General features: G+C 38.6%; 1 long non-coding RNA gene across 2 annotated transcripts in view; it reads right to left on the bottom strand.

The window, feature by feature from the left end:
• The window catches only part of LOC116583377, a 175,245-nt gene that overhangs the window by 45,649 nt on the left and 111,996 nt on the right, over positions 1 to 17,600 (bottom strand). For both annotated transcript variants that reach the window (XR_004282703.1, XR_004282702.1), the window contains one exon: positions 12,241 to 12,337. This is a non-coding gene — a long non-coding RNA (uncharacterized LOC116583377). The remainder of the gene's footprint in view (positions 1 to 12,240; positions 12,338 to 17,600) is intronic.

Below are 17,600 nucleotides of genomic sequence, written 5' to 3'. Positions count from 1 at the left end.
GGATAAGGAAGATGTGGTCCATATACACTATGGAGTATTATGCCTCCATCAGAAAGGATGAATACCCAACTTTTGTATCAACATGGACGGGACTGGAAGAGACTCTGCTGAGTGAAATAAGTCAAGCAGAGAGAGTCAATTATCATATGGTTTCACTTATTTGTGGAGCATAACAAATAGCATGGAGGACAAGAGAAGATGGAGAGAAGGGAGTTGAGGGAAATTGGAAGAGGAGGTGAACCATGAGAGACTATGGACTTTGAAAAACAATCTGAGGGGTTTGAAGGGGCAGGGGGTGGGATGTTGGGGGAACCAGGTGGTGGGTATTGGAGAGGGCATGTATTGCATGGAGCACTGGGTGTGGTGCAAAAACAATGAATACTGTTACACTGAAAAGAAATAAAAATTTTTTAAAAAATTTCCATCCAATTTCATGATGATTAAAGGACTAATTTTTTCTTTTCCTTTGCTTTGGTTTTTATTTGTCTTTCTCTGGTTTTGGTATCGGAATTAATACTAGCCTTATAAAATGGGTTGTTAAAATTTTCCTCCTATGTTTGGGAAAATATTGTGTAAAACTTACATATTTTAAGAAATATATTGGGGCACTGGGTGGCTCAGTGGGTTAAAGCCTCTGCCTTCAGCTCAGGTCATGATCCCAGGGTCCTAGGATTGAGCCTAATCGGGCTCTCTGCTCAGCGGGAAGCCTGCTTCCCTTCCTCTCTCTCTGCCTGCCTCTCTGCCTACTTGTGATCTCTGTCAAATAGATAAATAAAAATCTTTAAAAAATATTGTAGAATTCTCTATTAAAATCATTGGAACAGAGAGGTTTCCTTTTCATTAAAATTTTATTTATTTTGTGGTTATAGCACTATTCAGTTTGTATATTTCATTTCCATTGAGTTTTATTATTTTGTGGCTTTGAGGGAGTCCCATTAATTCTATGTTGTTGAATTTGTGAACATAATGTTTCTAGTATTCTCTTTTTTTCTATCTGTGAGTTCTATAGTAATATTCCATATTTTCTCTCTCTCTCTGAATATGAATTTATATATATAAAGATTATATATACTATATGTAATCTGTCTTAGTCTGAATAGAAGTTAATCAATTTTGATGGCCTTTTCAAAAATAGGCTCTTGGGGGACACCTGGGTGGCTCAGTTGGTTGAGCATCTGCCTTCATCTCAGGTCCTGATTCCCAGGATACTGGGATTGAGCAGCAAGTTAGGTTCCATGCTCAATGAGGAACCTCCTTCTTTCTCTCCCTTTGCCCCTCCCCCCACCCATGCTCTTCCTTTCTCTCACTTTCAAATGAATAAAATCCTTTTAAAAATAAGCTTTTGGCTTCGTTGTTATTCTCTATGTTTTTTCTATTTCCAGTATCACTGATTTATGATCCAGTCACATTATCATATTTTTATGTTCCTACTGCATGCTTTGATTTATTTTGCTCTTATTTTTCTAGATTCTTAGGATGGAAGCCTACATTATTAATTTGGGGAGTTTGTTTCATTTTTCTAATAGAAGAATTTATTGTTAAAATATCCCTTCTTGGCACAGCTTTAGCAACATACCACAAAATTTGTTATGATATGTTTTCATGTTCACTCAATTTTATAGATTTTTGGATTTGCCTTGATCTTCTTTCTTGATCAGTGGGTTATTTAGATGTGTGTTGTTTAATGTCCAAGGTATGAGATTTTCCTGCTATATTTCTGTTATGAATTCCCAGGTTGATTCCTCTGTAGTCAGAGAGCATAGCTGGGGCCATCTCAATTGTTTTCATTTTTTTAAAATTTGCTTATGACCCAAGATATGTTCTATCTTTGTAAATGTTCCATGGATAGTTGAAAAATGGGCAAAGTGCTGCTGTTGGGTTGTGTTCTACAAATGTCAATTAGATAGATCTTGTTAGCCAATTGTGTTATTCAATTTTTCTATACTCTTATTGATTTTTTGTCTAGAAGTTCTATCAGGTTCTGAAAGTAAGGTGATGAAATCCCTAACTATAATTTTGTTTTTTTCTATTTCTCACTTCAGCTCTTCCAGGTTTTGTTTCACATATTTTGCAGTTCTGTGGATTTTTGCATATATGTTTACACTGATATATCTTCTTGGTGAAATAACTCTTTGGTAATCAGATTTACTAAGTTTATTTCCTGTAGGTTTCTTATACTCGGGTACTGTTGTTAAACTCAATTTGACAAAATCATCTTCAATTGTGGTGTTTATGACATTTCATGACTGTGAGTATATATATACATTTTTACTACTATTTCGCCTATGTCCCTGTATTTGGAGTGATTATTTTGTAGACAGCAAATTACTGAATCATGTTTGCAATCCATTCTGCCAATATCAGTCTTTTAATTGTTGTATTTTGTCCATTTATCCTTAATATAATTATTGATACATTTTGGCCTTTTTTTGTTTTCTTTTCTTTTTCTTTTTTTAAAATTTTTTATTTTTTATAAACATCTATTTTTATCCCCAGGGGTACAGGTCTGTGAATCACCAGGTTTACATACTTCACAGCACTCACCAAAGCACATACCCTCCCCAGTGTCCATAATCCCACCCCCTTCTCCCAAACCCCCTCCCCCCAGCAACTCTCAGTCTGTTTTGTGAGATCAAGAGTCACTTATGGTTTGTCTCCCTCCCAATCCCATCTTGTTTCATTTATTCTTCTCCTACCCACTTAAGCCCCCATGTTGCATCACCACTTCCTCATATCAGGGAGATCATATGATAGTTGTCTTTCTCTGCTTGACTTATTTCGCTAAGCATGATACGCTCTAGTTCCATCCATGTTGTCGCAAATGGCAAGACTTCATTTCTTTTGATGGCTGCATAGTATTCCATTGTGTATATATACCACATCTTCTTGATCCATTCATCTGTTGATGGACATCTAGGTTCTTTCCATAGTTTGGCTATTGTGGACATTGCTGCTATAAACATTCGGGTACACGTGCCCCTTTGGATCACTACGTTTATATCTTTAGGGTAAATACCCAATAGTGCAATTGCTGGGTCATAGGGCAGTTCTATTTTCAACATTTTGAGGAACCTCCATGCTGTTTTCCAGAGTGGCTGCACGAGCTTGCATTCCCACCAACAGTGTAGGAGGGTTCCCCTTTCTCCGCATCCTCGCCAGCATCTGTCATTTCCTGACTTGTTGATTTTAGCCATTCTGACTGGTGTGAGGTGATATCTCATTGTGGTTTTGATTTGTATTTCCCTGATGCCGAGTGATATGGAGCACATTTTCATGTGTCTGTTGGCCATCTGGATGTCTTCTTTGCAGAAATGTCTGTTTATGTCCTCTGCCCATTTCTTGATTGGGTTATTTGTTCTTGGGGTGTTGAGTTTGCTAAGTTCTTTATAGATTCTGGACACTAGTCCTTTATCTGATATGTCGTTTGCAATATCTTCTCCCATTCTGTCAGTTGTCTTTTGATTTTGTTAACTGTTTCCTTTGCTGTGCAAAAGCTTTTGATCTTGATGAAATCCCAATAGTTCATTTTTGCCCTTGCTTCCCTTGCCTTTGGCATTGTTCCTAGGAGGATGTTGCTGCGGCTGAGGTCGAAGAGGTTGCTGCCTGTGTTCTCCTCAAGGATTTTGATGGATTCCTTTCACACATTGAGGTCCTTCATCCATCTTGAGTCTATTTTCGTGTGTGGTGTAAGGAAATGGTCCAATTTCATTTTTCTGCATGTGGCTGTCCAATTTTCCCAGCACCATTTATTGAAGAGGCTGTCTTTTTTCCATTGGACATTCTTTCCTGCTTTGTCGAAGATTAGTTGACTGTAGAGTTGAGGGTCTATTTCTGGGCTCTCTATTCTGTTCCATTGATCTATGTGTCTGTTTTTGTGCCAGTACCATGCTGTCTTGATGATGACAGCTTTGTAGTAGAGCTTGAAGTCCGGAATTGTGATGCCACCAACGTTGGCTTTCTTTTTCAATAACCCTTTGGCTATTCGAGGTCTTTTCTGGTTCCATATAAACTTTAGAATTATTTGTTCCATTTCTTTGAAAAAGATGGATGGTACTTTGGTAGGAATTGCATTAAATGTGTAGATTGCTTTAGGTAGCATAGACATTTTCACAATATTTATTCTTCCAATCCAGGAGCATGGAACATTTTTCCATTTCTTTGTGTCTTCCTCAATTTCTTTCATGAGTACTTTATAGTTTTCTGAGTATAGATTCTGTGCCTCTTTGGTTAGGTTTATTCCTAGGTATCTTATGGTTTTGGGTGCAATTGTAAATGGGATTGACTCCTTAATTTCTCTTTCTTCTGTCTTGCTGTTGGTGTAGAGAAATGCAACTGATTTCTGTGCATTGATTTTATATCCTGACACTTTACTGAATTCCTGTATAAGTTCTAGCAGTTTTGGAGTGGAGTCTTTTGGGTTTTCCACATATAGTATCATATCATCTGCGAAGAGTGATAATTTGACTTCTTTGCCGATTTGGATGCCTTTAATTTCCATTTCTTGTCTGATTGCTGAGGCTAAGACTTCTAGTACTATGTTGAATAGCAGTGGTGATAATGTACATCCCTGCCGTGTTCCTGACCTTCGCGGAAAAGCTTTCAGTTTTTCTCCATTGAGAATGATATTTGCGGTGGGTTTTTCATAGATGGCTTTGATGATATTGAGGTATGTGCCCTCTATCCCTACACTTTGAAGAGTTTTGATCAGGAAGGGATGCTGTATTTTGTCAAATGCTTTTTCAGCATCTATTGAGAGTATCACATGGTTCTGGTTCTTTCTTTTATTGATGTGTTGTATCACATTGACTGATTTGCGGATGTTGAACCAACCTTGCAGCCCTGGAATAAATCCCACTTGGTCGTGGTGAATAATCCTTTTAATGTACTGTTGAATCCTATTGGCTAGTATTTTGGTGAGTATTTTCTCATCTGTATTCATCAAGGATATTGGTCTATAGCTCTCTTTTTTGATGGGATCCTTGTCTGGTTTTGGGATCAAGGTGATGCTGGCCTCATAAAATGAGTTTGGAAGTTTTCCTTCCATTTCTATTTTTTGGAACAGTTTCAGGAGAATAGGTATTAGTTCTTCTTTAAATGTTTGGTAGAATTCCCCCGGGAAGCTGTCTGGCCCTGGGCTTTTGTTTGTTTGGAGATTTTTAATGACTGTTTCAATCTCCTTACTGGTTATGGGTCTGTTCAGGCTTTCTATATCTCCCTGGTTCAGTTGTGGTAGTTTATATGCTTCTAGGAATGCATCCATTTCTTCCAGATTGTCAAATTTATTGGCATAGAGTTGCTCATAGTATGTTCTTATAATAGTTTGTATTTCTTTGGTGTTAGTTGTGATCTCTCCTCTTTCATTCATGATCTTATTTATTTGGGTCCTTTCTCTTTTCTTTTTGATAAGTCGGGCCAGGGGTTTATCAATTTTATTAATTCTTTCAAAGAACCAGCTCCTAGTTTCGTTGATTTGTTCTATTGTTTTTTTGGTTTCTATTTCATTGATTTCTGCTCCGATCTTTATGATTTCTCTTCGCCTGCTGGGCTTAGGGTTTCTTTCTTGTTCTTTCTCCAGCTCCTTTAGGTGTAGGGTTAGGTTGTGTACCTGAGACCTTTCTTGTTTCTTGAGAAAGGCTCGTACCGCTATATATTTTCCTCTCAGGACTGCCTTTGTTGTGTCCCACAGATTTTGAACCGTTGTATTTTCATTATCATTTGTTTCCATGATTTTTTTCAATTCTTCTTTAATTTCCCGGTTGACCCATTCATTCTTTAGAAGGATGCTGTTTAGTCTCCATGTATTTGAGTTCTTTTCAACTTACTTTTGTGGTTGAGTTTTAGCTTTAGAGCATTGTCGTCTGAAAATATGCAGGGAATGATCCCAATCTTTTGATACCGGTTGAGTCCTGATTTAGGACCGAGGATGTGATCTATTCTGGAGAATGTTCTATGTGCACTAGAGAAGAATGTGTATTCTGTTGCTTTGGGATGAAATGTTCTCAATATATCTGTGATGTCCATCGGGTCCAGTGTGTCGTTTAAGGCCTTTAGTTCCTTGCTGATCTTTTGCTTGGATGATCTGTCCATTTCAGTGAGGGGAGTGTTAAAGTCCCCTACTATTATTGTATTATTGTTGATGTGTTTCTTTGATTTTGTTATTAATTGGTTTATATAGTTGGCTTCTCCCACGTTGGAGGCATAGATATTTAAAATTGTTAAATCTTCTTGTTGGACAGTCCCTTTGAGTATGATATAGTGTCCTTCCTCATCTCTTATTATAGTCTTTGGCTTAAAATCTAATTGATCTGATATAAGGATTGCCACTCCTGCTTTCTTCTGATGTCCATTAGCATGGTAAATTCTTTTCCACCCCCTCACTTTAAATCTGGAGGTGTCTTCGGGCTTAAAATGAGTTTCTTGGAGGCAACATATAGATGGGTTTGGTTTTTTTATCCATTCTGATACCCTGTGTCTTTTGACAGGGGCATTTAGCCCATTCACATTCAGGGTAACTATTGAGAGGTATGAATTTAGTGCCATTGTATTGCCTGTAAGGTGACTGTTACTGTATATGGTCTCTGTTCCTTTCAGATCTACCACTTGTAGGCTCTCTCTTTGCTTAGAGGACCCCTTTCAATATTTCCTGTAGAGCTGGTTTGGTGTTTGCAAATTCTTTCAGTTTTTGTTTGTCCTGGAAGCTTTTAATCTCTCCTTCTATTTTCAATGATAGCCTAGCTGGATATAGGATTCTTGGCTGCATGTTTTTCTCGTTTAGTGCTTTGAAAATATCATGGCAGCTCTTTCTGGCCTGCCAGGTCTCTGTGGATAAGTCAGCAGCCAATCTAATATTTTTACCATTGTATGTTACAGACTTCTTTTCCCGGGCTGCTTTCAGGATTTTCTCTTTGTCACTGAGACTTGTAAATTTTACTATTAGGTGACGGGGTGTGGGCCTATTCTTATTGATTTTGAGGGGCGTTCTCTGAACCTCCTGAATTTTGATGCTCGTTCCCTTTGCCATATTGGGGAAATTCTCCCCAATAATTCTCTCCAGTATACCATCTGCTCCCCTCTCTCTTTCTTCTTCTTCTGGAATCCCAATTATTCTAATGTTGTTTCGTCTTATGGTGTCACTTATCTCTCGAGTTCTCCCCTCGTGATCCAGTAGCTGTTTGTCCCTCTTTTGCTCAGCTTCTTTATTCTCTGTCATTTGGTCTTCTAGATCACTAATTCTTTCTTCTGCCTCATTTATCCTAGCAGTGAGAGCCTCCATTTTTTACTGCACCTCATTAATAGCTTTTTTGATTTCAACTTGGTTAGATTTTAGTTCATTTATTTCTCCAGAAAGGGCTTTTATATCTCTCGAGAGGGTTTCCCTAATATCTTCCATGCCTTTTTCGAGCCCGGCTAGAACCTTGAGAATTGTCATTCTGAACTCTAGATCTGACATATTACCAATGTCTGTATTGATTTGGTCCCTAGCCTTCGGTACTGCCTCTTGTTCTTTTTTTTGTGTTGAATTTTTCCTTCTTGTCATTTTGTCCAGATAAGAGTATATGAAGGAGCAAGGAAAATACTAAAAGGGTGGCAACAACCCCAGGAAAATATGCTTTAACCAAATTAGAAGAGATCCCAAATCGTGAGGGGGGAGAAAGGGGATAAAAAGAGGTTCAAAAAGGAAGAAAGAAAAAAAAAAGAAAAAAAAACAAAAAAAGAAAAAAAAAGAAAAGAATTAAAAAAAGGAAACAAATAAGAAAAATATAAAAAAGAAAAAATATATATATTAGATAAACTAGTTAAAAAACGTTAAAAAACAAAAAGGTAAAAGTTAAAAAAAAAAAATTTAACCAGAAGGCGAGAAAAAAAACCAAAAAATGAAAAAGAAAAAAATTTAAATTAACTGCAAGTCTAAAAAAAATCACAGGGAAAAGGCCATGAGTTCTGTGCTTTGCTTTCCCCTCCTCTGGAATTCTTCTGCTCTCCTTGGTATTGAAACCGCACTCCTTGGTAGGTGAACTTGGTCTTGGCTGGATTTCTTGTTGATCTTCTGGGGGAGGGGCCTGTTGTAGTGATTCTCAAGTGTCTTTGCCCCAGTTGGAATTGCACGGCCCTTATCAGGGGCCGGGGTGAGTAATCCGCTCGGGTTTGCTTTCAGGAGCTTTTGTTCCCTGAGCGCTTTCCGTAGAGTTCCGGAGGACGGGAATACAAATGGCGGCATCCTGGTCTCCGGCCCGGGGGAACCGAGAGCCCAGGGCCCCACTCCTCAGTGCACCCTCAGAGAACAGTGCCCAGTTACTCCCGTCTGCCTCACCTCCGGCCGCGCTCCGAGCTCACCGAGCCTGCGACCGGTTCAAGGTAACACCGAGGTGTGAGCTTACTGTCGGCTCTGTCTCTGTAGCCGGCTTTCCCGTTCCAATACCCGCAAGCTCTGCGACACTCAGACACCCCCGATCCTTCTGTGACCCTGCGGGACCTGAGGCCACGCTGACCCCGCGTGGGTTTCCCCCCGGTTTAGCCTCTGGAGCGATGTCCCTCACCGGAACAGACTTTTAAAAGTCCTGATTTTGTGCGCCGTTGCTCTGCCACTTGCCGGGAGCCGGCCCCTCCCCCCGGGGTCTATCTTCCCATCGCTTTGGATTCACTTCTCCGCCGGTCCTACATTTCAGAAAGTGGTTGTTTTTCTGTTTCCAGAATTGCTGTTCTTCTTCTCTTCGATCTGCCAATGGATTTTCAGGTGTTTGCAATCTTTAGATAAGCTATCTAGCTGATCTCCGGCTAGCTGAAGTAGTCTCAGCCTGCTACTTCTCCGGCATCTTGACTCCTCCGGCCTTTTTTTGTTTTCTATTTCATCTATTTTTTGTTTTCCTGTCCTCTTTTTCCTGCCTTTCTGTGGGTTGTAGATACGTATTAGAATTCCCTTATTTGTCTACTGTTTTTAAGTGTATCTCTTTTTATACTTTTGTTAGTAGTTTTTCTAGGTATTTCATTATAAATACATAACTTTGCAGGGTCTATTGGTGTCATTTAATCAATTCAAGAGCAAAGTAAAAATCTTACCACTCTTTTACATCCCTTTACCCTTCCGTGATTATAAAATAATCATCTTAAATATTCCCTTCCTCTCTCTCTGCCTGCTCTCTGCCTACATGTATGTAGAAAAACATCAGACAGCATTATAATTTTTGCTTCAACTATCATACATAATTTAGAAAACTCAAGAAGAGAAGGCAGTATATTGCTTTTACCCATATCTTTGTTTACTATGTCATTTTTCTCTTCCTTTGTTTTTTTAATTTAGATTCAATTAGCCAACATATAGTACATCATTAGTCTCAGATGTAGAGTTCAGTAACTTATCAGTTGCATATAACATCCAGTGCTCATCCTTCTTTTGTCATTTACTTGTTGTGTCAGAACTTCTTTCAGCCATTATTTTAAGACAGGTATGCTCATGAACAATTTTTTGTTTTCCTTCATCTGAGAATGTCTTCATTTTCCTCTCTTCCAGATTTTTTTTTGATAGAGGATTCTGGCTTCATAGTTCCTTTCTTTCAGCATTTGGAAAATGATATGCTACTTCTTTCTGTCCTCCATGGATTTGTTTAAAATATGTATTTCCTTAAAAGAGAGTTCATGAGTGACAGAGCATAAGCAGGGGAGCAGCAGATGGAGAGGGAGAATCAGACTCCCACTGAGGAGGGAACCCTATGCAGGGCTGGATCTCAGGACCCCGAGCTCATGACCCCAGCAAAAGGCAGCCACTGAACCAAGTGAGCCACCCAGGCGCCTCTATCCTCCATGGTTTCTGATGAAAAATCCATTGTTATTAATTTGTTTTTCCTTATAGGTAAGTAACTTTCTCAGTATTTTGAACCTTTTTTTTTTCTTGGTCTAGTATTTAGATATTTGACTATGAAGTGTTTTGGTGTGGATTTCTTTTGGTTTAATCTCATATGGCATTATCTCAGCTTCTTTTATATTTTTTAATTTAATTTCAATTTAGTTAACATAGCGTGTATTATTAGTTTCAGGAGTAGAATTTATTGATTTTTTTAAAAGATTTTATTTATTTATTTGACACACAGAGATCACAAGTAGGCAGAGAGGCAGGCAGAGAAAGACAGTGGGTGGGGACGCAGGCTCCCTGCCAAGCAGAGAGCCTGATGAGGGACCCAGTCCCAGGACCCAATCCCAGGACCCTGAGATCATGACCTGAGATGAAGGTAGAGGCTTAACCCACTGATCCACCCAGACACCCCAGAATTTAGTGATTTATCAGTTGCGTATAACCCGGTGTTCATTTACATCAAGTGCCCTCCTTAATGCCCACCACCCAATTATGACACCCACTCCCCACCTTCCCTCCAGGAACCCTCAGTTTGTTTCCTGTAGCTAAGAGTGTCTTATGGTGTGCCTCTCTCTCTGTTTCTATCTTATTGTATTTTTAAGAAATAAAATAGGATAAAATTACCTTCTTCTATATGTAATTTTATGTCCTTTGCCAAATTTGGGGAATTTCAAACATTATGTTTTCAAATACCTTTAAGCTCTACTCTTTGTATTTTCTATGGGATACTAATAAGTCAAATGCTACATTTTCTGTTAGAATCCTATAGGTCATTGAGATTTTTCTTTCTTTCTTTCTTTCTTTTTTCAGTGTACTTACTTTCTGTTATTCAGATAGAAAACTTTCTATCACTTTATCTTCAATTTCAGTTATTATTGCTTCTGTCCTCTCCACTCTGCTGTTCATCTGTTTGCTGAGTTTTAAATTTTGATTATTGTATTTTAAAGTTTCTTTTTTTATGAGACATTCTACTTCACTGATGATAGTTTCTTTTTTTTTTCTTGAATGTGCTCATAATTCTTCATTGAAGCATTTTTAGGATGTCTGGCTTAAAATCTTTGCACGATAATTTTAACATTTCTGTATGTTGCTGTTGTTATGTACTGTCTTTTATTAATTCATGTTGATATATGCTTGGTTCTAAGTCTGAAAATAACTTTTTAAGAATTGTATTTGTTTGTTTTAGAGAAGGGGAGGGGTTGAGGTGGAGAGAGCAGTGCCCCACATGGGGCTTGATCTCATGACCCTGAGATCATGACCTGAGCCCAAACCAAGAGTTGGACGCTTAAAAGTCTAAGCCACCTAGGTGCCCCTGAAAAAAAAATTTGATCAAACTTGGACATTGGGGTTTTATGTTATGAGATTCTGGATTTAATTTAAATCTTGTGTTTTATCTAGCTTTCTTTCACACTGCTCTAACAGGGAATGAATAAGATGCCCCCTTGTTACTCCCAGGTCAGGGTAGAAGTTCAAGTTTCCCACTTGGCCTCCATTCATACTTGGTGGGAGCTTCTCATCACTGCTGATTGGGATTCAGAGTTCAGATCTCCATTAAACCTCAATTTAATATTCCACAGGCTTGGAGAGTCAGGAATGCCTCCTTACTACTCACCTGGTGACCTCCAGTATGGTGGTTGTGACAGTCCCTATTCCCCACTGGACCTCCGGTGGTACAATGGAAATGTGGAGGGAAAGAGGTAACTTGGTACCGCTGGGTAGGGGTAGAAATCCAGACTACCCATGTGGTCTTTACTGACACCATAGGAGGAAAGCTGTTATCACTGTGTAGAGAAGGTGTTAGAGCTCCTGTTAACAGCCTGCTGAAGGTGGAAGTCTAGGATCACACCCTGCCTTTGTTGGTGGGGTTGGGGTTGGGGCAGAGTTTTCCTGTGATGTTTGACTGGAGAAGAATAATTATGTCTAAAAATTTGCAATGTTAGCATTCTACTTTCCAGGTCCTTTGGCTAGCGTGAGCAGGATTTTCTTGGGATTTTTGTGTGCATAGTTTGAATTTTCCAGGTTGCCACCTTTGTCAGTACCCAGTCTAGAGCATATTAGGCAAAAAGAAAACCCATGAAATTCACCATGATGTTGTTCCTCAGGACCTGAGTTCCATAACTCCTTTTCCTTATTTTTTCCACCTTTCAAAGTCTTCTTATTGCTGTTTTGTGCAAAATGTCCAGGATCCTAGTTTTACTTACCAGGAAGAGTAGAGAAATGTATTTCTATATCATCTTCCCAAAAGTAAAAGTCCAGTAAATGATTTTTATGTTCAAATTTTTTAATGTTTAATAGAAAGATCTGGGGAAAATGACACAGAGAGCAAAACTAGTATGCACTTAAAAAGTCAAGACAAAAATATACAAATAAATAAGTATACCAATTATATATACCTGTTTGCTTTTTTCATGAAACTGTTTTGACCATGGTTAATTTAACATCTTCATCCATCTTCTTCTCATCTTGAGGAAATCAGGACTGCAGCCCCTTCTGTAAAGATAAACAGAAACAAATAAAAATAAGGCAATCTCTTAATCCCATACATGAAGTAATCCTTCCCATGGCAGGACCTACATCACGACCACACACATTTCAAATCATCTTTGCTTAGATTGGGACTTTCATTTTTGACCCTCACAAAACATCAGATTAAGAACATATCTCACCTCCCCAATGCTGTCTGGTTCAACATTCAACACCAAGATGTAGCTACTGAACATCTGGCTTGCATTTTAAGTACTGGGTGGAATATATAAGAATTGAGATAGAAACTACCTGAGAATTAAACATTTCTACACAAAAAATATAAGAGATACTGAATGGATCCTGGAAATATCTCTGAAGGGGAGATAAAATCCACTGCGTTCAGAAATTTAGTGAAAAGAGGGAAAGAGAAGAAAGACCTGGTGCTTGAAAGCTGGAAATACTTGAGAGAAGAGTCATGCCTATAGGAGTTTCTGCCCTGAAAATATGTGGGAGTAAACCCACTGAAACTGGGAGATCGCCTTTGTGGGTTATACGCAGTCTAGTAAAATCACTCACATAGGACCGAAATAATGCATTCTTATGAAAATATCTCATACTCCCAGGTTAGGCAGTCAGCCCATTTTTGTCCAGGAGAGAACTCTTACCCTTGGCATTCATCCAAGGAATCAGATCCAGCTCAGATCAGGGGTAAGACTTTAGTTCTTGGAACAAAAAATAAAAACATTGTGTTATGGTATGATAATTCTTTTGACTAGGATTCTCTTAATTATGAAAGGAACGAGGAAATACAAAAGTGGGCTTAAAATGTTACATAAAGAAATATAGAGACAGTCTACAGAAAGAAAGACTTCAAAGGTAACTCGATGTCAATAAAAACGTATCTATCAATAATCACTCTCAATGTGAATGGTCTAAATGCGCCCATAAAATGGCACAGGGTTGCAGATTGGATAAGACGACAGGACTCATCCATATGTTGTCTACAAGAAACCCATTTTGAATCTAAAGATACACCCAGACTGCAAGTGAAGGGATGTAGAAGCATCTTTCATGCCAATGGGCCTCAAAAGAAGGCTCGGGTAGCGATTCTCATATCAGATAAATTAGACTTTAAACTAAAGACTGTAGTCAGAGATACAGAAGGACACTACATCATTCTTAAAGGGACTATCCACCAAGATGATCTAACAATTGTAAATATCTATGCCCCCAATATGGGAGCAGCCAATTACATAAGAAAACTGTTAATCAAGATAAAGAGTCATATTGATATGAATACACTAATCGTTGGAGATCTTAACACGCCTCTCTCAGAAATAGACAGATCATTGAAGCAGAAAATCAATAAAGAAACAAGAGCATGGATAGGGCGCCTGGGTGGCTCAGTGGGTTAAGCCGCCTCATCAAATCTATCTATGAAAGACGCACAGCAAATATCATCCTCAATGGGAAAAAAGCTTGCAAGCCTTCCCGTTGAGATCAGGAACAAGACATGGATGCCCACTTTCACCACTCTTGTTCAACATAGTATTAGAAGTCCTAGCAACAGCAATCAGACAACAAAGAGAAATAAAAGGTATCCAAATTGGCAATGAAGAAGTCAAACTCTCTCTATTCGCAGATGACATGATTCTTTATATGGAAAACCCAAAAGACTCCACCCCCAAACTACTAGAACTCATACAACTATTCAGCAATGTGGCAGGATACAAAGTCAATGTGCAGAAATCAGTGGCTTTCTTATGCACTAACAATGAAAATACAGAAAAAAATCAGAGAATCGATTCCATTTACTATAGCACCAAGAACCATAAGATACCTGGGAATAAACCTAACCAAAGAGGTAAAGGATCTGTACTTGAGGAACTACATAACACTCATGAAAGAAATTGAAGAAGACACAAAAAGATGGAAGACCATTCCATGCTCTTGGATCGGAAGAATAAATATTGTTAAAATGTCTATACTGCCTAGAGCAATATATACTTTTAATGCCATTCTGATCAAAATTCCACCAGTATTCTTCAAAGAGCTGGAACAAATAATCCAAAAATTTGTATGGAATCAGAAGAGAACCCGAATCACTAAGGAAATGTTCAAAAACAAAAATAAAGCTGGGGGCATCACGTTACCTGATTTCAAGCTTTATTACAAAGCTGTGATCACCGAAAAGGCATGGTACTGGCATAAAAACAGACCCATAGACCAGTGGAACAGAGTAGAGAGCCCAGATATGGACCCTCAACTCTATGGTCAATTAATCTTCAACAAAACAGGAAAAAATATACAGTGGAAAAAAGAAGTCTCTTCAATAAATGGTGCTGGGAAAACTGGACAGCTATAAGTAGAAGAATGAAACTCGACCATTCTCTTACACCGTACATAAAGATAAACTCAGAATGGATAAAAGACCTCAACGTGAGACAGGAATCCATCAGAATCCTAGAGGAGAACATAGGCAGTAATCTCTTCGATATCAGCCACAGCAACTTCTTTCAAGATATGTCTCCAAAGGCAAAGGAAACAGAAGCGAAAATAAACTTTTGGGACTTCATCAAAATCAAAAGCTTCTGCACAGCAAAGGAAATAGTCAACAAAACAAAGAGGCAACCCACGGAATGGGAGAAGATATTTGCAAATGACAGTACAGACAAAAGGTTGATATCCAGGATCTAATTAACTCCTCAAACTCAACACACACGAAACAGGCAAACACGTCAAAAAATGTGCAGAAGATATGGACAGACACTTCTCCAATCAAGACATACAAATGGCTATCAGACACATGAAAAAATGTTCATCATCACTAGCCTTCAAGGAGATTCAAATTAAAACCACATTGAAATATCACCTTACACCAGTTAGAATGATCAAAATTAACAAAACAGGAAACAACATGTGTTGGAGAAATAAGTCAAGCAGAGAGAGCCAATTATCATATGGTTTCACTTATTTGTGGAGCATAACAAATATCATGGAGGACAAGGGGTGTTAGAGAGCACAAGGGAGTTGGGATAAATTGGAAGGGGAGGTGAATCATGAGAGACTATGGACTCTGTAAAACAATCTGAGGGGTTTGAAGTCGCAGGGGGTGGGAGGTTGGGGTACCAGGTGGTGGGTATTATAGAGGGCACGGATTGCATGGAGCACTGGGTGTGGTGAAAAAATAATGAATACTGTTTTTCTGAAAATAAATTAATTAATTAAAAAAGAAAGAATATGTGGCCCATATATACAATGAAATATTACTCAGCCATCAGAAAGGATGAATACACCCTATTTGGATTGATATGGATGGAACCAGAGGGGATTATGCCAACTGAAATAAGTGAAGCAGAGTGAGATAATTATCATATGGTTTCACTCAAATGTGGAACATAATGAATAGTGCAAAGGACCACAGGGGAAGGGAAGGAAAACTGTATGGGAAGAAACCAGAGACGGAGACAAGCCATGAGAGACTCTGGACTCCAGGCACCAAACTGAGGATTATAGAAGGGAGGGTGTGTGAGAATGGGTAACCAGGTGATGGGTAATGAGGAGAGCACGTATGGTGATGCGCACTTGGTGTTATATGGAACCAATGAATCATTGAACACTATATCAAAAACTAATGATGTACTATATGTTGGCTAATAGAACATAATAAAAAAATAAAATAAAATAATAAGAGTTGCAAAATGTCTCACATAGGCATAATCTCAATAAGCAGCAAATAAGTTATAAGAATATAAATTAGTGCTTCTCAGTCAATTTGTAAAAATGTTTTCTTTTTTTCAGAAGGATGTAGGCAAAACAGAAACAAGTAAAACTAAAACAAACCCTCACCCTTTCTATAAACAAAGTATGACTTTCCCATAGCAGGTCCTTCAGTGCCACTACACACATCTCCAGTAACCCCTGCTCAGATTTAGGCACTGTCCATCACACCAAGGCACAACATTATCCCACACTAGGATTTTTTTTTAGGTTTTTTTTTTCACTTTTCTTATTTTTTTTCCATTTTATTTTATTTTATTTCATTTCTTTTCAGTGTTGCAAAATTCATTGTTTATGCACCACACCCAATGCTCCATGCAATACGTGCCCTCCATAATACCCACCACCAGGATCACCTAACCCCCCACCCCCCTCCCCTCCAAAACCCTCAGTTTGTTTCTCAGTGTCCACAGTCTCTCATGGTTTGTCTCTAGGATTTTTGATTTTATCCATTTGATAAACTAGTATACTGTCAAGAGTCAATACTACTGAATTTGTGACAGGACAAGATGTTCCAGACTTGATGAAATGACAATTTCAATTCTTCCCAAACCTAGTTGATACCTCTTGCATCAGAAATCTCATCATAAATGGCCATTTCCTTTCCTTTGTGATAGATCATCTGTATATCCTGTACTTTAGCACCAAGTTCCACTAAGGAAAGGCCCAAAAAAGGGAGTCAAGAAAGAGAAGGGGATGGGGTGCCTGGGTGGCTCAGTCAGTTAAGTGGTGCCTTCTGCTCAGGTCATGATAGCAAGGTCCTGGTATTGAGTCCCACATCCGGCTCCATGCTCAATGAGGAATCTACTTTTCCCTTTCCACTGGCCCCTCTTCCTGCTTGTGTGTTCTCTTTCTCCCTCTCAAATAAATAAAATCTTAAAAAAGAAGGGGATTGAGGGTGAGCAATATGGAGCAAGGATGAAAAATATCCTTGTTGAGGTAAGGGAACATTATAAAAGGGATGATGAAAAGTGTGAGTGATTATATTTCACAGTGGGGAATCAGGTTTCACTGGATTTGTGGGAAGGCTTTCCCTATGACAAGTTTGCTATATTTGTCCTCTTTGTGGGTACTGAACAATGGATAAAGAGTTTGTAGTGGGACTGCCTAAATAAAGGTCTTCTGGGATCTGTCCATGCTGGATGAAGAGGATAGCCTAGGGCTGAAAGGTTGTAGTCAGGATTCAGTCTAATATTTGATGAGGTTTTCCACAAAATATGGCCACATCTTTGGACAAGGCATTGCTGAAGGTAAAAAAAAATTAAGTTTCTGGTAAACAGGCCAACCAAAATTTATCCTTTGCCTGAGAAAATCTCAAGTTCTTGCCACATCTCTGACATGCCTTACCCATACTAGGGTCATTATAGCTATTCCAGGCAGCTCCATATAATCTCAAAGCCCACACAATATGCATTCTCAGTTAATGCAGCTTTAATAAATTATACATAAGGGTCCTCACTAACATATTCCACATATTCATCATTGGTCTACTATGGCAAAGGGTCAA

The sequence above is a fragment of the Mustela erminea genome, chromosome X, assembly GCF_009829155.1.
Source record: "Mustela erminea isolate mMusErm1 chromosome X, mMusErm1.Pri, whole genome shotgun sequence".
Taxonomy (NCBI): Eukaryota; Metazoa; Chordata; class Mammalia; order Carnivora; family Mustelidae; genus Mustela; species Mustela erminea.
Note: the sequence above shows the minus strand (reverse complement) of the source record. Positions and strands in the feature narration are given on the sequence as shown.